The sequence below is a fragment of the Amblyraja radiata genome, chromosome 37, assembly GCF_010909765.2.
Source record: "Amblyraja radiata isolate CabotCenter1 chromosome 37, sAmbRad1.1.pri, whole genome shotgun sequence".
In the NCBI taxonomy this organism is placed as follows: Eukaryota; Metazoa; Chordata; class Chondrichthyes; order Rajiformes; family Rajidae; genus Amblyraja; species Amblyraja radiata.
In genome coordinates, this window is record NC_045992.1 from 20187749 (window position 1) to 20212156 (window position 24408).

The 24408-nt window shown below is 45.2% G+C and overlaps 1 long non-coding RNA gene across 1 annotated transcript; it reads left to right on the forward strand.

Moving 5' to 3' along the window:
- Positions 1-995: 995 nt before the first annotated feature.
- On the forward strand, positions 996-19354 carry LOC116966464. Its single transcript, XR_004410031.1, has 3 exons — positions 996-1006; positions 3519-3522; positions 19319-19354. It is a non-coding gene; the product is annotated as an uncharacterized LOC116966464 (long non-coding RNA).
- Positions 19355-24408: the final 5054 nt, after the last annotated feature.

Here is a 24408-nt window from a genome sequence, read left to right on the forward strand (position 1 = left end):
TCAAAGACCATTTAAATTAACTGCAAAAACTCAGAATCTGTACCATTTTAAATATAACATGAACGCTTCCCATCTCCGAAGCAGCAAAGTACCTATTTCTTGGTACCATTCCAGCACTGTGAATACATACAAAAATAGGCATGACAAACCCAAGCCGTAAGCAGTCTATTGAGAATATGTAGAACATATATTGATTTTATCATGCAACTGCTGAATTTTCAAGCCGCAGGCTAGACCAGCAAGTTACGTTTAAATAACCATATCATGTTGCATTATTATTATTCCCGACAAATCGGAAATCAAACTGCATAGGCCAATACCACAGCTGGAACCGAAAGCGACTCTTGATGACTCTATTTCAAGACCCGACTCATAAAGCAAATTGGAGGAAGACATAAAGACCATTCCTCATGCTTGTAGCTAGAATGTATCTTTCGCCACTGTTATGCCACACATTTTTTGCAACCTTTAATTAGCATGAAAACAATATATCTATATTTGGTGTTGCATTAAATTAGAATTTCATAAATACTGCATGGTCCAACACCCATCTGTGTTGTCATTGATCTGTATTTAATGTTACTCCAGTGGCAAATTAGATGATGTACCTTTTACAGGATCCTTTTCCTGATTGCACCCTCGTGCTTATCATATGCCACATCTTAGTGTATCAACCTGAAGTTGAGCATGCACCTATGCATATTCACTCAATCACTCTTTAACCCATAATGCACTCATGGTCTATAGATAGTTGATACCAATACTGAAGAGTGAATAACTCATTGCAAATTTCCTGCACCTCCAACTAGAGATGACATTCGCAAGTTCCCACCTTAAGCCATAGCATCTTTTTTGCAATATAATGACATATTTATTGATCAACTACTGGAACAATGCTGAATACTGTTTGTCCATCATAGTGGCTTTCTTAGCTTCAGTGACAATAGCAAGTTGTATTATCAATGATCTTCATGGCCCTTATTGTTTGTCATTAAGCATGCTGTCAGTTCTCCCAAATGCACAGCTGCATCGCATCTATTACATTGGCAGTTAGTCTAATGAATATGAACTCCTTTATAACCACAAGGCTGTTCCAGGTTTCTATTGATTCCAATATATTGCCAAGGGCGGAGTCACATGGCAACTATCCATTTGATAGCAACCTAATTTATTGGATAGGAGAAACCAATTCCTCAACTGAGTGGAGTTTAGTCAAATACAGCATCAACATATAATCCAGACAATATATCACAATTGTTTTTGAACTCTGAGTAGTCCTTTGAATGATTTATTGTTATCATACTGTTTAACTTGCCTCATCATAACAATGCCTTCAAACACCTCTGATGATCATTGTGTACATGGAAACCCCCCTAGGAAATCAGTTTGATCACCCTTCTTTCTTAATGAACAGGCCACATCTGCCATCATTTCGAGTCTGCCCTGACAACAACTCTGGCCCGGTTCTGATAATTCTCACATGTCCCAATACAACTCTGGCCATAATTCTGACCTTGCCTTGAAAGACAATTCCCCATATCTCCGAGCCTGTCTCGAAGGCAACCTGGCTAAAAATACTGGACCTGGCTCAACACTCTTCTGGCCAAATTCCAACCGTCTTCGAATACTAGTATTGTCCAGTTACCTGGTTAAAATGCCTCTGAGTAGATGACAATGTCTCAGTTATTTGTGTGTTGCCCAACCAATTGTAAACCTTACTAACTTGTTCGTGGTCACTTAGTTGTAGAGTAACTCTGATCAGATTAATGCTGCTACCAGCTTCAGTGAACCGCTTCCGGCCGATGAAGCCGTGGGGTGCGTTTTCCCCCTAAACTATGTGCTTCGCCCTTCAGGTTTTGCCTGTGGAATATGTCTCACCTGAATAGAATATTCGGCGGGTGGCTCTAACTCCCCTGATAGCGGTGTTCACTGCATTGTTGTAATGGCAAACTTGCTGCCAGAATCGTACCTCTGACATGTGCCCTTCATTCCTTGAGGTATGCTCCACGCTATACCCTCAGCCTAGGCAACATATTACACTGACCCGGCATGTTCTCCTCTTCCATAAGGGAGACATTAAGCAGTCCTACTACAAGGCGCTGCTGGCATGACCTCTCCAACAGGTCCACCCTTCAGGGTCAGAAAATGCCCCGGTAAGCTCACCTCCTCCATGAGGGAGACATCATTGCAGCCCTTCTCCAGGTGCTGCTGCCATAATAATAATAATAATAATAATACATTTTATTTATGGGCGCCTTTCAAAAGTCTCAAGGACACCTTACAAAAATTGAGCAGGTAGAGGAAAAACATGTAAGGGGAATGAAATAAATAGTAGAGACATGACTAGTACACAAAGTAGTACAAAACACAGTATGAGGCAATTAATGCACAGATGAAAAGGGACGGGGACGTGGGGCTAAGGATAGGCAGAGGTGAAGAGATGGGTCTTGAGGCGGGACTGGAAGATGGTGAGGGACACGGAATTGCGGATCAGTTGAGGGAGGGAGTTCCAGAGCCTGGGAGCTGCCCTGGAGAAGGCTCTGTCCCCAAAACTGCGGAGGTTGGACTTGTGGATGGAGAGGAGACCGGCTGATGTGGATCTGAGGGACCGTGAGGGTTGAGTGAGCCATACATTTAAACAGCCCTATACAAGGCGCTGCTGACACGGCTTAGAGCAATAGGTCGGCGCTGCCTTATATTCGACATCCCCATTATGCAGCCCTGTTACAAGGCGCTGCTGGCAAGGGCTCCCCATCTGCCCAACACTGCCATATCTCCTGATGTTAGGGGTATCTATCTTGAGCCTCCTCTCAATAAGGCTCCATCCAGGCCAACTTCCACATTATTTATTTTTAACGGAAAGGAACCCTCCCGGCACCAGGACTGACCACTTGGGTCAATTTATCCCATATCTTGGGGACCTCTGCGGTCTAGGCACCGCATAGCTGGTGGATTTCCCCTCCCCCGGGAATCCCAGCACCCTTGTATATTACCGGAGGGAAAACCCCTACCGGCCCCAGGCTGACCATTCCGGTCCGTTTAACCCCGTCCCTGGGGACCCCTGCGGTCTGAAACCCGCATAATTACTGGATTCCCGTATCCGGGAACCCCAGCCTCTATATGTATATCGGGGAAAAAACCTCCCGACACACGGCATATATATTTATATCCCGTCCTACTAGAGGTCCCGTCCACGAGAACCCCAGGATTAACTTTCATATCGGAGGGAAAAGCCCTCTATATTGTCGGAGGGGAAACCCCCTCCCGACTCCAGATCTACTCATATCGGGGGGAAGCCTTCCCGGCCTACTGGAGGAGCCCTGCTCCCCAACCGGTCGTCTGCACCAATGTCTCTGACGTAATAACGCACGTGCGGTTGAACGGGCCTTCTTCACGTAGTCATTCGCGTGACTCCGAAGTAAAATTTGCATAAAACAAAGGTAATGCCACTGTCGTTAGGGGCATTTCAATACGCAGGTAAAGTGGGAAAACCAGGTTGGTTCTGGACCCCAAGAAAGGGAGGTTGCAGAGTGCGTCCAAGATGGATTCTTAGAGCAAATTGTACTGGAGACTACCAGATTGAAGGCAATTCTGGATTAGGTGTTGTCTAGTGTATCAGATTTAATAAGGGAACTCATGGTAAAAAAAAACGCCTGATGGTAGTGACCATAATATGATAAATTTTAATCTGCAATTTGAGAGGGAGAAGGTTAAATCAAAAGTGTCAGTGTTGCAGTTGATCAAACGGACTATGTTGGCATGAGAGAGGAGCTGATAAGGAAGACTGGTAAAGGATCCCTGCAAGAATGACGGTGGGTCAGCAATGTCAGGAATTTCTGGGCATCATCCAGAAGATGCAGAATCATTTCATTCCAAAGAGTAAGAAGTATTCTAAGGGGAGTAAGGGGCAACCCTGGCTGACAAGAGAAGATAGGGATTGGATAATACCTGCAAAGAGCAGCGGGAAGCCAGAGGACAACTTTCAAAGGACAACGTGGGGTAAGAAAATGGGCAATACGGGGTGAAGAGATGAAATACGAGGGCAAGCTGGCCAAGAATACAAAGAAGGATGGTGAAAGCTTCTTTAGGTATGTTAAGAGAAAAGCTAAGTAAATACAAATGAGGGTCCCTTGAAGGCAGAAACTTGTGAAATTATTATTGGGAACAAGGAAATGGCAGAAGAGTTGAACAGGTACTTTGGTTCTGTCTTCACGTAGCAGGCACGGAAATCGCTATCAAAACATGGGGGGATACAATTTCTTGGCGGCCGCGCGCGCATATGCACACACACACACGCGTGGGCCATGTGGACGGTAACATCGGGAGCTGACCTGGTTGGTGACCGACTCCGAACTCCAGCAACAGCAGCTTCGTCTGCCCCGAATCATGGGGCTTGAATCGGCCCGTTCGCGGGGCCTTTCACGGCCGGCGGGTGTTTCAACTTCGGGAGCCTCGATCAGCAGTTTGATTTTAAGCCTCGCCGGGCGCTGAAAGGCCCGCGAACAGGCCGATTCAGCGCTTAGAAAGCGTCTGAGAAAGTCCTGATTACAAAACAGACAGAGGAACTGAAATAAATTTGCAATAGGTGGGTATTGGGTAGGCTGATGGGACTGGAGGCTGATAAATCATCAGGGCCTGATGGTCTGCATGCCGGGTATTCAAGGAGATGGCTTTAGGTGGACGTTTTGGTGATCATTTTCCAACGTTCAATAGATTCAAGATCAGTTCCTGTGGATTGGAGGGTAGCTAATGTTATCCCACTTTTCAAGAAAGGAGCAAGAGTGGAAACGTGTAATTATAGACCTGTTAGCCTGACATCGGTGGCGGTGAAGATGCAGGAGTCAATTATTAAATAAGTAATAACGGCGCATTTGGACAGCAGCAAAAGGATTGGTCCAAGTCAGCATCGATTTATGAAGGGGAAATCCTGCTTGACTAATCTTATGGAATTTCTGAGGATGTGTCAAGTAAAATGGATGAAGGAAAACCAGTGGGCGTACTGTATCTGGACTTTCGGGAAACCTTAGATAAGGTACCACAGGAGATTAGTGAGCAAAATTAGAGCATATGGTATTGAAATGGATAGAGAATTGTTTGGCATACAGGAAACAAAGAGTAGGAATAAATGGATCCCTGTCAGAATTGCAGGCGGTGGCGAGTGGAGTGGTTCAAGGCTCGGTTATGGGGCCGCAACTATTTGCAATATATATTAATGATTTAGATGATGGGATTAAAAGTAACACGAGCAAATTTGCAGACGACACAAACATGGGTGGCAGTGTGACTTGCGAAGGTGCTGCTAGGAGGTTGCAGGGTGAATTGGACAGGTTGAATGTGTGGGCAGATGTATGGCTGATGCGGTCTAATGTAGGTAATGTGACGTTATCCATTTTGGCGGCAAGAACAAGCAGGCAGATTATTGTCACAAAAGTGTCAGATTAGTATCACATGCTGGGGTCAATGATGAAATAAGATGAAATACCGGCACATTTGGACAGCAGTAACAAGATTGGTCCGAGTCAGCATGGATTTACGAAGAGTAAATCATGCTTGGCTAATCTTCTGGAATTTTTTGAGGATGTAACTAGGAACATGGGCAAGGGATGGCCAGTGATTGTAATGTATCTGGACTTTCAGAACGCATTTGATAAGGTCCCACATAGGAGATTAGTGGGCATAATGAGAGCATATGGTATTGGGTGTAGGGTACTGACATGGATAGAAAATTGGTTGGCAGACAGGATGCAAAGGTTATTTCATTTCATTTCCTAACAGGAGGTCCAGCACTGCCCCTACTAGAGGAGGGACAGTGCTGGACCTCCTGTTAGGAACTGAGACGGGACAGGTGGCGGAGGTGGCGGAGGTATGCGTTAGGGGAGCACTTCGGGTCCACTTCGGGTTCAGAACTGGACCTAGGGTTGAGATTTTTGATTGGAGAAAGGCTAACTGATGAGATGCGAGATGATTTAAAAGGAGTGGACTGGGACATTTTGTTTTATGGGAAAGATGTAGAAGAGAAATGGTGGACATTTAAAGGGGACATTTTAAGAGTACAGAATCTTTATGTTCCTGTTCGGTTGAAAGGAAACAGTAAAAAGTGGTAAGAGCCCTAGTTTTCAAGGGAAATTGGACATATTGTTCGGAAAAAGAGGGAGATCTACAATAATTATAGACAGCATGAAGTAAATGACGTGCTTGAGGAGTATAAGGAATGTAAAAAGAATCTTAAGAAAGAAATTAGAAAAGCTAAAAGAAGACATGAGGTTGCTTTGGCAAGTAAGGTGAAAGTAAATCCAAAGGGTTTCTACAGCTATATTAATAGCAAAAGGATAACGAGGGATAAAATTGGTCCATTGGAGAGACGGAGTGGACAGCTATCTGCAGAGCCAAAAGAGATGGGGGAGATATTGAACAATTTCTTTTCTTCGGTATTCACCGAGGAGAAGGATATTGAATTATGTGAGGTAAGGGAAACTAGTAGAGTAGCCATGGATACTATGAGTTTCAAAGTAAAAGAAATACTGACACTTTTGAAAAATATAAAAGTGGATAAGTATCCAGGTCCTGACAGGATATTCCCTAGGACATTGAGGGAAGTTAGTGTAGAAATAGCCGGGGCTATGACAGAAATATTTCAAATGTCATTAGAAACGGGAATAGTCCCCGAGGATTGGCGTACTGCGCATGTTGTTCCATTGTTGAAAAAGGGTTCTAAGAGTAAACCTAGCAATTATAGGCCTGTTAGTTTGACTTCAGTGGTGGGCAAATTAATGTAAAAGATACTTAGAGATAATATATATAAGCATCTGGATAAACAAGGTCTGATTAGGAATAGTCAGCATGGATTTGTGCCTGGAAGGTCATGTTTGACTAATCTTCTTGAATTTTTTGAAGAGGTTACTAGGGAAATTGACGAGGGTAAAGCAGTGGATGTTGTCTATATGGAATTTAGTAAGGCCTTTGACAAGGTTCCTCACGGAAGGTTGGTTAAGAAGGTTCAACTGTTGGGTATAAATGCAGGAGTAGCAAGATGGATTCAACAGTGGCTGAATGGGAGAAGCCAGAGGGTAATGGTGGATGGTTGTTTGTCGGGTTGGAGGCAGGTGACCAGTGGGGTGCCTCAGGGATCGGTGTTGGGTCCTTTGTTGTTTGTCATGTACATCAATGATCTGGATGAAGGGGTGGTAAATTGGATTAGTAAGTATGCAGATGATACCAAGATAGGGGGTGTTGTGGTTAATGAAGAGGATTTCCAAAGTCTACAGAGTGATTTAGGCCATTTGTAAAAATGGGCTGAAAGATGGCAGATGGAGTTTAATGCTGATAAATGTGAGGTGTTACACCTTGGTAGGACAAATCAAAATAGGACGTACATGATAAATGGTAGGGAATTGAAGAATACAGTTGAACAGAGGGATCTGGGAATAACCGTGCATAGTTCCTTGAAGGTGGAATCTCATATAGATAGGGTGGTAAAGAAAGCTTTTGGTATGCTAGCCTTTATAAATCAGAGCATTGAGTATAGAAGCTGGGATGTAATGTTAAAATTGTACAAGGCATTGGTGAGACCAAATCTGGAGTATGGTGTACAATTTTGGTCGCCCAATTATAGGAAGGATGTCAACAAAATAGAGAGAGTACAGAGGACATTTATTATAATGTTGCCTGGGTTTCAACAACTAAGTTACAGAGATAGGTTGAATAAGTTAGGTCTTTATTCTCTGGAGCGCAGAAGGTTAAGGGGGGACTTGATAGAGGTCTTTAAAATGATGAGAGGGATAGACAGAGTTGATGTGATCAAGCTTTTCCCTTTGAGAATAGGGAAGATTCAAACAAGAGGACATGACTTCAGAATTAAGGGACATAAGTTTAGGGGTAACATGAGGGGGAACTTCTTTACTCAGAGAGTGGTAGCGGTGTGGAATGAGCTTCCAGTGGGATGGTGGCGGCAGGTTCGTTGGTGTCATCTAAGAATGAATTGGATAGGCATATGGATTAGAAGGGAATGGAGCGTTATGGTATGAGTGCAGGCATGTGGGACTAAGGGAAAAAAATTGTTCGGCACGGACTTGTAGGGCCGAGATGGCCTCTTTCCGTGCTGTAATTGTTATATGGTTATATGGTTATATGGTTATAAAGGGTAGGGATTAACGGGTCCCTTTCAGAATGGAAGGCAGTGACTAGTGGGGTACCGCAAGGCTCGGTGCTGGGGCCGCAGCTATTTACAATATACATTAATGATTTAGATGAATGGATTACAAGTAAAATGAGCACATTTGCGGGTGACACAAAGTTGGGTGGCAGTTTAAACTGTCAGGAGGATGCTATGAGGATGCAGGATCACTTGGACAGGTTGGGTGAGTGGGCAGATGCATGGAAAGTGCAATTTAATGTGGACAAATGTGAGGTTATCCACTTTGGGAGCAAAAACAGGAAGGCCGATTATTATCTGAATGGTGTCAAGTTGGGAAAAGGGAAGGACGACGAGATCTGGGAGTCCATGTTCATACAATACAATACGGGTTTATTCGTCACATTGCACATACAGTGCAAATGAAATGATTATGTTAGCAGCGAAACAATGAGAAAGACCACACAATACACAATAACAATTTAACACAAACAACCACCATAGCATTCATCACTGTGGTGGAAGGCACAACAATTGGCCCGTGCTCCTCCATTTCCCCCTGTGGTCGGGACCAGAGTCCAGAGCCAGTCCATAGTCGGCTCTTCCCCGCCGGAGACCGCGGCTTCAGGATGGTGTAGGCCGCAGGCCGGCGGTCGAAGTTTTAAAGTCCCCGCCGCGCCGCAGCCAGAAGCACCGCAGACTACAGGGCCGGCTGTCGAAGCTCCCCTCCAGGGGTGATGGTAAGTCCATGTCGGGCCCACGGTAGAAGTTGGCCGCGGGCCGGCGGTGGAAGCTCCTTCTTCCCCCGGGTCCCCCACGAGGGATCCCGCGCTGCAGACGCCGCGCCAGCTGGAGCTGTGCAGACCACGGCTTCAAGCTGCCGGCTGCCGCGGGCCAGCGAAACGGAGCGCTCCCCTCCAGCGAGCCCCAGCGAGGGCTCACCCTCTCCACGACGAGAGTCCACGCTGCGCCCGCCGCTGAAGCCCCGGCCCCGTCTCCGGGGAAGGCCGCCCGATCCTCGTTGTTAGGCCACGGAGGAGGCGACCTGGAAAAAGTCGCCTCTCCGTGGAGGAGGCGACCGAAACGGTTTCCCCCTCACCCCCCACACCACCCCCACACAAAACACACACAGAACCATTAAAAACATACTTGAAAACATACTACAAAAACAAAAAAAGTGAAAAAAAACAGACACGCTGCTGACAGGGCGCCTGCTTGCACCGAATGAGGGCGGTTTCATCAGTCAATGATATTAAACATGCAGGTGAAGCAGGCAGTGAAGAAAGCGAATGGCACGTTGTCTTTCATAACAAGAGGAGTTGAGTATAGGAGCAAACATTTCCTCCTGCAGTTGTACATGGCACTAGTGAGACCACACCTGGAGTAATGTGTGCAATTTTGGTATCCACATTTGAGAAAGGAAATTGTTGCTATTGAAGGAGTGCAGCATAGGTTCACGAGGTTAATTCCCGGGATGGCGGGACGATCATATGTTGATAGAATGGAGCGGCTAGTTTTGTACACTCTTGAATTTAAAAGAATGAGAGGGGATCTTATTGAAACATATAAGATTATTAAGGGGTTGGACACGCTAGAGGCAGAAAACGTTCCCGATGTTGGGGTATTTCGGAACCAGGGGCCACAGCTTAAGAATATTGGGTAAACCATTTGGAACGGAGACGAGGAAAAAGATTTTCACACAGAAGGTGTTGAATCTGTGGAATTCTCTGCCTCAGCAGGCAGTGGAGGCTAATTCTCTGGATATTTTCAGGAGAGAGTTTGATATAGCTCTTAAAGATAGCGGAGCCAGTGGATGCCGGGAGGAGGCATGAACTTGATTGTGGATGCCTTGATCACAGTGGATGGCGGTGTTGGTGCAAATGGCCGATTGGCCTACTCCTGCACCTATTGCTGGTCGATTATCTATTGGGAAAAAGAGAAATGTAGCGGGACCTGGGTAGCCTTGTACACCAGACACTGAATGAAAACCTGCAGGTACAACTCGTGAACCTACGCTATTGAGCCGTAGTTTCACGAGGTTAATCCACGGGATTCCGGGCCTGTCATTTGTGGAAAAACTGGGCTTGTATTCACTGCAATTTAGTAGGGTGAGAGGGAATCTTGGAGAAACATATACAATTATAAAAGGACTGGAAAATCTAGATGCAGGAAAAATGTTCCCCATTTTGGATGAGTCCAGAACCAGGGGGGGGGGGGGGGGGGCAAAATCTAAGAATAGAGGGAGGCCATTTAAAACTGAGATGATAATTTTTTTTTTTCACGCAGTGAGTTCGGAATTTGTGGAATTCTCTGCTGCAGAAGGCAGTGGACGCTCTAGGGGCTAGCGGAATCAATGGATATGGGAAGAAGACAGGCACGGGTTACAGATTGTGGATGATCAACCATGATCACAATGAATGGCGCTGCTTGCTCGAAGGGCCTAAAGGCCGCCTCCTGCACCTTTATTGCTGTTTTCTATGTTTCTATGTTTCAGATCGATGCTCTTTCAACCTGGTCTCCGGGCGGCAGATGGACGGACGGCGTGCATGGTTCCTCACCTCGCCACCCAATTCCTAAATCACTCATTTTATACTCAGTCTCTGAATATGTGCAGCAGCAGGAGAAATGGCGGATATTACCGCTCCCCAAATGCCCTGGACAAGGAGGGGACGGGCCGCCTGCTCGGACCGCCGCGCTACATGCGGGGATGGAGCTCTCGCCGGGCTCTCAGTGACGGAGCTCCAGGATCGTGACCCGGCGCCCGGGCAGTGATGGCGATGGGTGATTCTGCAGGCTGGCCGGCCGAACCGCGTTCACTATTCTCCATCCGACGGGCTTGCTGGACCGCTTTAGACAACCAAATTAGTGTAGGCGGGAGGCACATAAGTCCCCGGCAGATGAAGGCGGGGGTTCTTCCATAAATCGGAGATGCAAAGGGACTTGGGGTGCTGGTGCAGGATTCGAAAAGAATGAATCTGCAAGTCGAATCGGTAGTAAATAAATAATTTCTTTCAAAAGGCGTGTCTATAAAAACAGGGATGCAATTTTGAGGCTCTTTTAAGCGCTGGTAAAGCCTCAAATGGAATATTTTGAGCAATTGTGGGCACCATATAACCATATAACCATATAACAATTACAGCACGGAAACAGGCCATCTCGGCCCTACAAGTCCGTGCCGAACAATTATTTTCCCGTAGTCCCACCTGCCTGCACTCATGCCATAACCATCCATTCCCTTCTCATCCATATGCCTATCCAATTTATTTTTAAATGATACCAACGAATCTGCCTCCACCACTTCCACTTGAAGCTCACTCCACACCACTACCACTCTCTGAGTAAAGAAGTTCCCCCTCATGTTACCCCTAAACTTCTGTCCCTTAATTCTGAAGTCATGTCCTCTTGAATCTTCCCTATTCTCAACGGGAAAAGCTTGGCCACATCAATTCTGTCTATCCCTCTCATCATTTTAAAGACCTCTATTAAGTTCCCCCTTAACCTTCTGCGCTCAAGAGAATAAAGACCTAACTTATTCAACCTTTCTCTGTAACTTTGTTGCTGAAACCCAGGCAACGTTCTAGTAAATCTCCTCTGTACTCTTTCTATTTTGTTGACATCCTTCCTATAATTCGGCGACCAAAATTGTACACCATACTCCAGATTTGGTCTCACCAATGCCTTGTACAATTTTAACATTACATCCCAGCTTCTATACTCAGACCATAGTTGATGAAAAATGTGCTGGTCCTGGAGAGGGTCCAGAGGACATTTACAAGAATGATCCCAGGAATGAATAGGTTAATCTATCAGGATCGTTTGTTGGCACTGGGTCTGTACTCGCTGGAGTTTGGAAGAATGAGTGGGATCTCATAGAAGCATGCAAAATAGTGAAAGGATGGGATAGAGTGGGAGTGGAGAGGATGTTTGCACGGGAAAGTTTAGGACTAGACGTCATAGCCGCAAATTTAAAGGACATCGTGAGGAGAAATGTATTCAGTCAGAGGGTCGTGATTCTGTAGCATTCTGACGGCTGTGGAAGCCAAGTCAGTTGATATTTTTAAGGCAGAGATAGATATATTCTTGTTTAGTACAGGTGTCAGAGGTTATGGGTAGAAGACAGGGGAATGTGGTCATGTGGATCAGCCATGAATGCACTGCGGAGTAGATTTCAAGCGACGAATGGACTGATTCGACCCCTATTCCGTACGACCTTATTACAGGAGGTAAATAAAAAGATGTAGAAGGGAATGAGATAAGAAGTGAAATGTAAAACGGGTGGAGGAATGTAGATGGGTGACAAGGAGAATGGAAGGGGGGAGGGGGTGATAAACTGGGGGACTCAGGGCTGGGAAATGAGCGCAGCAGGAGTGGTAATTCTGCGGTAATTTCTTTAGAGATGTGTGGGACATTTTTGTTGCATATAGAGCTGTGGTTGCCGGGAACACGCTGTTCGTGGTAGTGATGGAGGCTGATGCCACTAAGGAGATTTGATAAATGTGACATCATGTTCCGTACTGATATGGCCTGGACCTGTGCAGCACTATTTTACATTCACACCAAATGTTAATTGAAACTATCACTTCCACATTTAATTATTTGTTGTTGTTACCATTGATAAATCAAAGGTCCAAAATAGCACCTGGAATTCCGATTGCATTTAGAAAGAGGAAAACCGTCTCCACGTCAGGGAATTAAAGTACGGTTTCCCACCTGCCAGACGGAGATGCTAACCACTATACAGACGAGTAACCGTTGTGGCCTCAGCATTGTGATGCAGAACAAGGAATGTAGGTGGGATGGGAGGGGGAGAAGGAGAAATGGGTGCAAGTCCAGCTGGGGCACAGGCTGAGGGTGTGATGGGAATTGTTTGTCGGTCAGTTACCTAAATTTGGAGAATTCAATTTGATTCTTTAGAATGGAAACCTGCACCTACACTTCTCACTGTCTGTTTATGAAGGAACTGCAGATGCTGTAAAATCGAAGGTACACAAAAATGCTGGAGAAACTCAGCGGGTGCAGCAGCATCTAAGGAGCGAAGGAAATAGACAACGTTTCGGGCCGAAACCCTTCTTCAGACTCCTCACTGTCTGATGTTTTTTGTGCTCTCGGACCCTTTTGCGATCCAGTGAGTTATTCAACTATATACACGTGTTGAATTATTTCATAAGCGGGGCTTTTCCCTTTTCTAAACGGATGTAATCGGAACTGCTTGGACGCAGTCTTTGGTCCCGCCGCCGGGATCGGGGCCCTCGACTCCCGCAAGTTACCTGTCTTTGGGCCCCGCCGCCGCGGTCGGCCGCTCGCTTTCCGCCTGTGCCGGGTCTCAGCAGCCGCAGGCCACCCGGGTCAAATGGGCGCGTCAGGCCACCCGGGTCAATGGGCGCGTCCCCGGCCTTGTTTGACGGCCGCCAATCTCTCCCGCATGACCAGCCCGGAGCCGACTACCGGGACTGAGGAGCCGCTGTCCCTCCAGGTGCTACCCACCGGAGCTCCCAGTATCGCTTACACCGCCGCCCGCCTGCCCCGGGAACGGCCCTCGCTTTCTCTCCGGCACGGCCCGCCCGGAGCCACCCACCGACCAACGGCCGCCAGCTACCCGACACTCGGCCGGCCGCTGCTCAATGCTTTGCCTCCCGATGTAGAGCGGGCCTACCTGGAGCGGCTGCCCGAAAACACCCTTCTGCTCCTCACCGGCGCGGACCGCGACGATCTATATAGAAGACTATATCGAAGTAATATAGAAGATTAAAAAGGTTACTTCTCACTTTTACTTTCTGCACCATTTGCATCTTTGTGTGTAGACATATACCCGATATGTTTAAAAACATTTAGTAACGCTCGCAGATGTCAGCTATTTTTATGTGACCAGAAGTCAAGGCCCAAAACCATGTTATTGCTTAGTTTATTTTGCCTCAGTTAGAACACCATGGTAACTCAGAGATTGGAGATAAAGGGCAAGGACCGTGAGAGGTTAAGGTTAGTAAAAACATGCATGCTAAGCAGCCAAAGATAAGAACTGAAATTATAATAAAATGCTGCTTGAAATTATGGATCAGAGAACATTTGGAGAGTGGCCGAGCTGTACTATCTCTGAATGTTCCAGGCCCAGATTTGGGCAAATTAAAGGCTTCTCGTCTTCTTGAAGAATTAACCGTGTCTGTGTCATCTTATCTTTAATTTGAGTCTGGTAAACCACGACAAATTGGCGCTGCGAGCATGGTCGGTAAGAGACCATTAATTAAAAGATAAGTAGCCCAGGGTCTTCCCAGCCCCTAATGTGGCTCTTAAGGACAACAGGACAAAGGTCGCCACCTAAAAACTATGCGGTTTTCCGCTTCATTTGGACTAATAATCTATTGTTCATGATAAGCCATTGGGGACACAGAAGTGCCTAGGTAGTTAGAAGGTCTCTACGACCCAAGAATCTGGCACTAAATTGTTCTAAAGAGGAGGACCGGGTGGTTTGTCCAAGAAGGCCGCGCTGTGCGTGGTGAGTAATAATAGTTGTGATAAGAAAGTAATGTGATAGTATTTAGAGTTTATTAAGATCTCGTGGTTACCACCCTGAGAAATCAGGGGTTTGTACGGGCGAGGCAGGTATTAAGACCTCGTGGTTACCACCCTGAGTAATCAGGGGGTTGTACGGGCGAGGCAAGTATTGTGTGAACAACGCCTTGGGTGACCAGGGGTCATCCGGGCAAAATACGAATTTGGGGTAGGTGCGTGGCAGAAGGTGTACACTGTGATAGAATATTGTAGAATAGCAGAAAGTAGAATATCAATAATAATAGTATATGGTTTAAGGACTGAGTGTCTTAACTGTTTGTGGAGAAAACCTTTCATCATTCTTTAAGCTGAGAGATCAGAAAATAAATGCGTTTCCTTTGTCTGGAAATTAATGGGAGTGGTGTGTGGTTAGATAATTATTTTGTTTATTGTATTTGAATTTGAATTTGAATTTGATTCCTTTATTGTCATTCAGACCTTTCGGTCTGAACGAAATTTCGTTGCCTGCAGTCATACACAATAATAATAAATAACAAAACATACAATAAACACAAATTAACATCCACCGCAGTGAGTTCACCAAGCACCTCCTCACTGTGACGGATGCAAAAGTCTTAGTCTCTGTCTCTTCCCTCCTTGTTCTCCTGAGGCGATCCAGGCCGAAGATGCCGCCCTCCAGTCCAGCGGACCTCCGTGGTGATGTCCCCGCTGCCGAAAGCCGGAACGCCGTCTCCGCTCCGAGTCGGCCCGCCACAGCCTCAGCTCCGAGTCGGGCCGCTGCCGAAAGCTGGAACTTCGCCTAAGCGAGTCGGGCCACCGATGCCTCCGGTCCGAGTCCAGCTGCCTCCGCTCCGAGTCCCGCTGCCTCCTCTCCGAGTCCCGCTGCCTCAGCTCCGTGTCCCGCTGCCTCAGCGAGTCGGGCCACCGCTGCCTCCGCTCCGAGTCCCGCCGCCCCAGCTCCGAGTCCCGCAGCCTCAGAGAGTCGAGCCACCGCTGCATCAGCTCCGAGTCCCGCTGCCTCTGCTCCGAGTCCCGCAGCCTCAGCTCAGAACCCCGCAGCCTCAGCTCCGGGCCGCTGCCGAAAGCTGGAACGTCGCATCAGCGAGTCGGGCCGCCGCCGCCTCAGCCTCGAAGTCCGCCAGCCTCGCGTTGTAAGTCCTGGCTGGCTCTGCCTCCGGAGCCTCGAGGTCGGTCGCAGGTTGGAGACCGCCAGTTCCGCCATTAGGCCTCAGCGCAGACGGAGGCAGAGGAGGGTGATACGACAAGTAAAAAGACGCATTCCCCCGAAGGAAGAGACAAAAAAACATGTTTCACACCCCCCCCATAACACAACCTAATAAACTAAAATTTAGCTAAAACAAGAGAAAATAAACAACAACAAAAAGTAAAAACAGACGGACTGCAGGCGAGCCGCAGCTGTTCAACAGCGCCGCCACTTCCGGTATTTGTAGACCATATTGTAAGGGTAATGGGGCTTTTTCACGGGGCGAGTTGACGCAAGATGTCACCAGAGTGAAGTGGTCGTGGTCCAGCACGAGTTTCGCACGATATAACGGGGGGTAGATAAAGAGTTCCCACGGTACTCGGCATTTCTGTTATTTGTGCGAGTGACTTGTCCGTCTCCCGAGCTTTCCCGTTAATCTTGAATGAACATCGTGAACTGTAGTGTTGTTAATCACGTGGCACAAATGATGTTACTTTGTTTTCACACACTATATTGGTTTTTTCACACACTATATTCCTCCCTTGGTTGAATTGGCTCATTTGGAGACATGCCTATACTAAGTATTTTCGAGTACAGGATGGTGGTTATTTTCATTGACGCGCTGTATGCAGCAGCCCTCTATGTGCATCGAGAACGCTTGCGTGAAGGCAGAAGGGTGAGATTAATTAAAAAGAGAATTAAGAGGAAGTCTCACTGGGTGAAGCCCATCTTTCAAGGGAGATCTCAATTTGGACAATATGATCAGCTGCTTAATGTGCTGTGCGAAGAGGATAAAAGTGGATTCACAAACTTTGTCAGAATTTCACCCGAGCTCTTTAATGAGCTGAAGAATAATCTGGGTTTTTTTAGACAAATGTTGTTTGGTGTGATGCACCTTCTCTCAATATGTGCAAGAAGTCGTCTTTTTATTTTGTCAAATAGGAATAAAGACTTTGTCTCACATTGACCGTGATGGTTGTCTTATTTTATTATCTACTGAGAGGTGAAACTTTCAAACGTTTAACCAGTCAGTAGACAGACAATAAATAGTTACAATCGAGCCATAAATGGTGTATACATGGTGAAGGGAACAACGCTGTGTGCAAGATAATGTTTAAAATCATGCGAGGAATCGATCGGGTAGATGCACAGTCTCTTGCCCAGAGTAGGCGAATCGAGGACCAGATTACATAGGTTTAAGGTAAAGGGGAAATGATTTAATATGGATCTGATTAAATACTGTCAGTAGTAAACCCGATCAAAAACAACATCAGGACGTCTATTAAACACCAGAGATCCCAGTAAACACCCAGCCGAGACTTATTACAGGTCTAGTGGAAAGACACAAAGCGCTGGAGCAACTCAGCGCGTCAGGCAGCATCGCTAGACAACATGGATAGATGATGTTTCGGGTCGGGATTCTTCTTCAGCGCTGAGTTACTCCCGCATATTGTGTCTTTCCAATGCAGATTAGCGTCTGCGATTATTTGCTCCTGCATTACGGGGTCTATCTCGATTCCCGATAAAGTCTAAAACCCATCCTCCAGAGTTCTCAGCCCAGGGCGCCCATAAACAACCCTTAACTCCGCACTGGGGACAGAGGCTGAGGGGTGTACAAATCCATGAGACGAACAGGCAGGGAAATAGACAGAGTCCAGGGTAATATATGTCCTTTGCCCACAGAGGGGATTCGAGGACCAGAGGGCATAGGTTCAAGGTGAGGGGGGGGAGATCTAATAGGAATCTGAGTGAGGGGTAACATTTTCGCACAAAGGGTGGTGGGTGTATGGAACAAGCTGCCAGAGGAGGTAGTTGCGGCTGGATCCATCCCTACATTTAAGAAACATTTAGACAGGTACATGGATAAGACAGGTTGGGAGGGATATGGACCAGACGCAGGCAGATGGGACTAGTTTCGATGGGACATTTTGGCCGGTATGGGCAAGTTGAGCCGAAGGGCCGGTTTCCACACTGTAACTCGATAAAGCCAGTGAGTATACGATCTAAGATAGTCCGAGGGTCTCGAATGAGGTAGGTAGTAGTTCAGGAATGCTCTGTGGTTGGTGTTAGGATGGTTCAGTTACATAAGTGCTCAAATGTAGACGCCTGTCCATTTCCCTCCGTAGTTGCTGCCTGGCCCGCGGAGTTCCTACAGTCTTAGAAACTGCTTTAGACAAAAAGAGACACAAACTGCTGGAGTAAAATAGCTCAGCAAGTGAGGTACCTGAACACTCAAAAATGAAAAAGAATGAAAATGTGATTATTTCACCTCCCTTCAACTATTTTGTGTTTCAGCATGAGAGGGATTATAACATTAGAGACATTCATCTTGTAGTGATGTGTTAATGAAGAATTGCAGACATCAATCTGATAGTAAAACATATATTTATTTAACAATGAGGTAAAACAAGCACTGACAATCAAACTGCTCAGTTACTCACCGTTAGCAGGGGTTCCCACGGTACCCGCGAGAGTTATTACGGATATCGCACTGGCCACTATGTTCATCCAATGTTGCAATGCTCAACCACAAGTATACAAGTCACTCTTGGAGAAATTCAAACGTTCTTGAATTTTCTCCCGAGTGACCAAGTTACACGACTACCTGCCGTTAGCGCCACGGTGGTCCACGGTGGTCCACGAATGCCGTACTGTTATCGCACGAGGTTCCCACGATGTTAAACTCTGGTTCACTCTTGCGTCAAGTCGCCCCGTGAAAAAGCCACTTAAGTAAGTAAGTAAGTACGTCTTATTTATATAGCACGTTTTAAGTCAACTCGCATTGACACCAAATTGTTTTACATAAATAGATACTCATTCCATAACAACCAGAGAAAAAGGTTAAAACAAATAAATACAATAACATGGAACACAACAAATTACAGAGTTGAACACAAACGTCCCCCCACAGCAGAATCAAATATTTCCACTGTGGGTAGGTTTACGTTCTTTTAAATAAATTGGAAGCAATGGGGGAAGGTTACGAACAGCTGTAAGATAACGAGTAGCTGTTTGTGTCCTCGTAACCTAAAAGGGGAAGTTGGAAAATGTAGGTTGTTTGTTTTTTTCTGATGTTTCTTTTAGATTTCTTTTCAGTAAAGTTAATTTGGAAAATTGTTGCTAGTACTAGGAATTGGACATTTAAAATAGTGGTGAGAATGGATTGAAATAATTCGAAATAAGTTAATTGATGAAACATGACCAGCTTTCATGGTTTGTTGTTTTATGGTAAACATTCTGGTTGGAGAAGGGTAATGATTGTTTGCTGAGATTTTAAGAATTTGCTGAGATTTGAGGAAGTGACGTAAGGAAGGAATTTTTAAGGTGAATGTGTGACAAGATGAAAGTGCTAATTATGAATTATATGGCCACAGATAAGTTGGAAAAGTGGTAAAAGTGGTAAGGAAAGGAATTAGATATACTTAGGCAGTTTAGTAATAAAGGAGCGAGAGGCAGTTAGGAGATAACAGAAGTAGGAAACGACAGGTGTGAAAGTAATAAAGCAGGAGGAGTCAGTGGAAGATTTAAAAAGAAAGGTGAATGCATTTGCAAGGAGGCTAGAATATTTGAGAAGCAAGAAAATGAATTTAGAATAAGAAAGAAGGCATACCAGAAAGGATTAAGGTGGGAAGCATAGGGATAAATTGATGAGCCTGCTTTAAAAAGAAAAGAGCAGGACAGACACATTTTATCCCTTGGGGCACCCATAAACTGAGAGGGCTAAAAAATACCCCACGCTATATCCCTGATGGGGGAGGAAATGGATTAGGGCTTTGGAGGAGGAGAACGTGGGACATTGGCTATGGGAGATTTGAAGGCACTGTTGGTGAAAGTGAAAGGAATCACTAAACTGACAGGACTACGGAAGCTGGATGGTATAAAACGATGCGAACAATGTAATAAGCAATGGCATGCTGTTTGACACAGTCAGGCATAGGGTATGGCAGGCCCTGAGACAATGTTACCCACTTAAGGTGAACCCCAATGAATAAAGGGTAGATACACTGGGAGAGGCAAATTATCATGCAGCCTATCTGGAAAACCAGCTGAAAAGGTGGAGAGTTGAAAATGAACAAGAAATAGGAGGCAACCAGTTAATGAACATTATATTATGAACTACTGTGGTGGATGTCATTCCTCTTAAAGTCAAGTAGATTGGAGGAAGTGGTGGGATTGTCATTTATTTCCCACCCCCGATTCAGCGATCAGTTGGTCTCTGCGGTCGAGAAATATCGCAAAGATAGGAAAAAGATTTGCAAACAAGCATGAAGAAAAAAAGAAAGTGCGTGAAAAAAGAAAGACAATGTTGTCAATAACAACGGACCTGGTTGAAAAGACTGAAATAAGTGATGAACTGACACAAGTGAGTCCTATGACAAAACCAAGCAGGTCCAGAGAATTACATGCCAATAATAAATGTCTTTGGGGGAGCGTTTCCTCAAAATGTCCTATCAGGAGTGAATTTAATCAGGATATAAGCCCTAATAGGACTGGGGTCCCCAAGGAAGGGAGGGATTTAAAGGAGGATGTCAAGAAAGGCTAGGATGAGGTAGGGTTTTGAATACTAGCCCCATGTTTTAATCAGATGATAAAGGCAGAGTTGGAAAGTGTACCCTTAGAAAGTATTTGATGATGTGCATGATTTGTTGGTTTGTTCCACAAGTGAGAAGCAATGTACGAGGGAGAGACATTTTAAGTCTAAAAAAATTCAGAATGTAGGACAGAGGATGATGACATTGGGAAAGGCAGGATATAGTTCAGACTAGATTGGAAAATATGTTGAAATTGTGACGACATGAAGAAAGATAATGAAGGAAGAAGGACAAACAAGCCTAAAGAACGTTTTACAGTTAGAACTTTGGAATGATGGAGACAAAAAGGCTTTGTTTGTGAATGTTTATTGTTAAAAGGGATCATAATAGCAAGTATGTAGGGTTTGAAATGGTGTATACGGATGAATTAGACTTTAAGGTAATTAAATTAGAAACCTGTAACCTTGCTTAGCTCAGTTGGCAGAAATTAAAGCTTTAAGAGAAGCATGTGACATGAGGGAAAGTGAGAATGATGAAGTTTATACCGACTAAGCATATGATTATGGAGTTTGCCTTATGTTTAGAGTAGTAGGGAAATAGAAAGGCTTTGAGAAACGCAACGGAAACCAAACGTTAGCAGTAAAGTTAGACCTGATAAGAGCAATATTGAAGTCAGGGGTACTAGCTGTCATTAAATATTAAGCACATAAGAAGGTAAATTAAAGTGCAGACGAAGCAGCCAGAACAGCATCTGGAGGATGATAAGCTGTTGTTACGTCTAGGGTAACTTTGTATAGATTTGGGTATGAGCACTGTAGTGTCGTTTATGATGAATAAGGTTTATTAAGAGGTTTGGTAGACCTACAGAAATCAGCTGTGACAACGGATTGTTTTCATTTAGGGAGTAGTCAAGTTGGCGATACAGGCCCTAAGAGTAAAACACAGATGTGGGTGTGTAACACCTGCAGTCACGGGCATGGTGGAAATAATAAATGGAACATTGAAGGTTAATATAAATAAGATTTGTGTAATTACAAAGTTGAATTGGACCGATGCCCTGCCATTGGCACTGAAGAGATGTTGCATGCAAACTAACCGAATAACCCACATAACACCACATGAGATGTTTATTGGCCGACCTATGTAGGTGGCACACTGGAGAGGTCCTTACAAGGGACCGAGTTTGGACCAATTAGAGATAGAATTTAAGACGTATATGCAACAGTTAATTATGATATACAAGTCTATTTATGAACAGGTAAAGTAAAAGCAGTTGGAGGTGGACCAGGAAGAAAGACCCTTTAAACCTCAAGACAACGTGTATGTATGAGTTGTCCAAACCACCGACCGATGTCCAGGTAGAAGGTTGATATACCTGGTACCATTTCAATCATTACATGAGGGCTGTCCCGCAGGTACGAATAGATAATAGCCCTGAGGTAAGTGAACAGGAGGACAAAGAAGTGAGAAAAGAGTAGAGTTTTAACAAGAACGTTGTTTGACATCAGTGGTGGGCAAATTAATGGAAAGGATACTTAAAGATAATATATATAAGAATTTGGATAAATAGGGTAGGATTAGGAAGAATTATCATGGATTTGTGATTAGAAGGTCATGTTTGACCAATCTTGAATTTTTTGAAGGTTATTAGGGACATTGATTATAAAGTGGTGGATGTTGTCTAGATGAATTTCAGTAATGCCTTTGACAAGGTTCAATTAGGAAGTAAGGTTGTTTAAGAATGTTTAGTAAGGAGTAGAAAGATGGCTTAAACAGTGGCTGTATGGAAGATGACAGAGAATAATGGTGGATGGCTGTTTGTCAGGTTGGAGGTCGGTGACTAGAGGGATACCTCGGGGATGTATGTTGGGTCCACTATTGTTTGTCATGTACATCAATAATCTGGATGCTGGTGTGGTAAATTGGATTAATAAGTATGTAGATGATACTAAGATAGGTGGTGTTGTGAATAATGAAGTAGATTTTAAAAGTCTACAGAGAGATTTAGGTAATTTGGAAAAGTGGGCTGAAAGATGACAGATGGATTTAATGTTGATAAGTGTGAGGTGATACATCTTGGACGGACAAATCAAAATAGGACGTACATGGTAATTTGTAGCGAATTGAGGAATGCAGTTAAATAGAGGGATCTAGGAATAATTGTGCATTGTTCCCTGAAGGTGAAATCTCATGTAGATAGGGTGGTAAGGAAACCTTTTGATGTGCTGGCCTTTATAAATCAGAGCATTGTGTGTAGAAGTTGGGTTGTAATGTTAAAATTGTACAAGGCATTGGTGAGGTCAATTGTGGAGTATGGTGTATAATTTTGGTAGGCAAATTATAGGAAAGATGTCAACAAAATAGAGAGAGTACAGAGGAGATTAACTAGAATGTTGGCAGGGTTTCAGCAACTAAGATACAGAGAAAGGTTGAACAAGTTTGGTATTTATTCTTTGGAGAGGATGAAGGTTAAGGGGGGTTGATAGAGGTGTTTAAAATTATGCGAGGGATAGACAGAGTTGACGTAGATAAGGTTTTTCCGTTGAAAGTAGGGAAGATTGAAACAAGAGGACATGATTTGAGATCTAAGGGACGGAAGTTTAGGGGTAACATGAAGGGGCACTTCTTTACTTCTTGAACACCAAGATGGCGTCGCGCACAGTCGCAGCGGCTCGAAGCTCTCCCTTTCGGTGCATTTTTTTGTGTGTTTTAGTTTGTATGTCTGTTTGACAATGTTACGTTTTGTAGTGCGAATCTTACCTTCATCCGACAGGATCTTCTGATTATCGGATTACAGTGTAAACAGGCAGTTAAGTGTGTTTTCTGCATTCACGCAACATACCGGAGGAGATAGCCAGGACACCGGGCTCTCCGTGGATTGTTGTCGGCTCCAGCAAACGCCGGAGACGGAGGAGGCACAGGAAGCAAAAGCGTGGTCGCCGGTCCGGGCTACTCGCTAGGCTAGGCAACAACCACATAAACCATCGCTACCCAGCATCATTCTCGCCAACGCCAGATCTATCACCAACAAAATGGACGAACTAAGACTACAGGTCGCCGCAAACAAATTCATCGCGGACAGTTGCATTCTGCTAATAAAAGAGACGTGGCTACACGCACTTGTACCGGACGGAGCCATTGAGCTAGCAGGCCGCACAGCATTTCGCTGGGATAGAAACAAAGACTCCGGTAAGAGCAAAGGAGGGGGGTTATACATCTACGTTCACAACAACTGGTGCACAAATACCACAATCATAGACAGACACTGTTCTGCTGATTTGGAGTACCTGATAGTTAGATGCAGGCCTTTCTACCTTCCACGTGAGTTTACCGTGGTCATAGTTACAGCTGTGTATATCCCACCGGATGCTAATGCTAGCATAGCCCTAGGCTACCTCCATAGCGCTATCAGCAAACAAGAGAACACCTACCCCAAAGCAACCCATATCATAGCTAGTGATTTCAATCACGCACACTTAAAATCAGCTCTCCCCAAGTTTGAACAACACATCAAATGTGCAACCAGGGGAGAAAATACATCAGACAAGGCCTACTCAAACATCAAGAAGGGGTTTAGAGCCACACCACTACCACACTTCGGCCAGTCGGATCACCTATCCAGTCACTTAGCACCAGCATACACCCCCCTCAGGAGAAAAGCTCAACCCACCACCAGGACTGTTAAAACTTGGCCTGAAGGAGCTTCCTCACAGCTACAGGACTGATTTGAAAGGAGAAACTGGGACATTTTTGGAAATCAGGACTTGGAGGAGTACACATCCACGGTACTCTTTTACATCCAGAACTGTGTTGACAACGTCACCGTCGACAAACTCATCCGGGTGTACCCCAACCAGAAGCGGTGGATGACAAAAGAGGTCCAAACTCTCCTCAATGACCGCAACACCGCCTTCAGGTCTGGCGACAGAGCCCTGTACAGCGCTGCTAGAGCCAACCTGATGAAATACATCAGGGATGCCAGGGCAGCCCACAAGAGGAAGATAGAGGACCACTTTAACAACAACGATTCACGG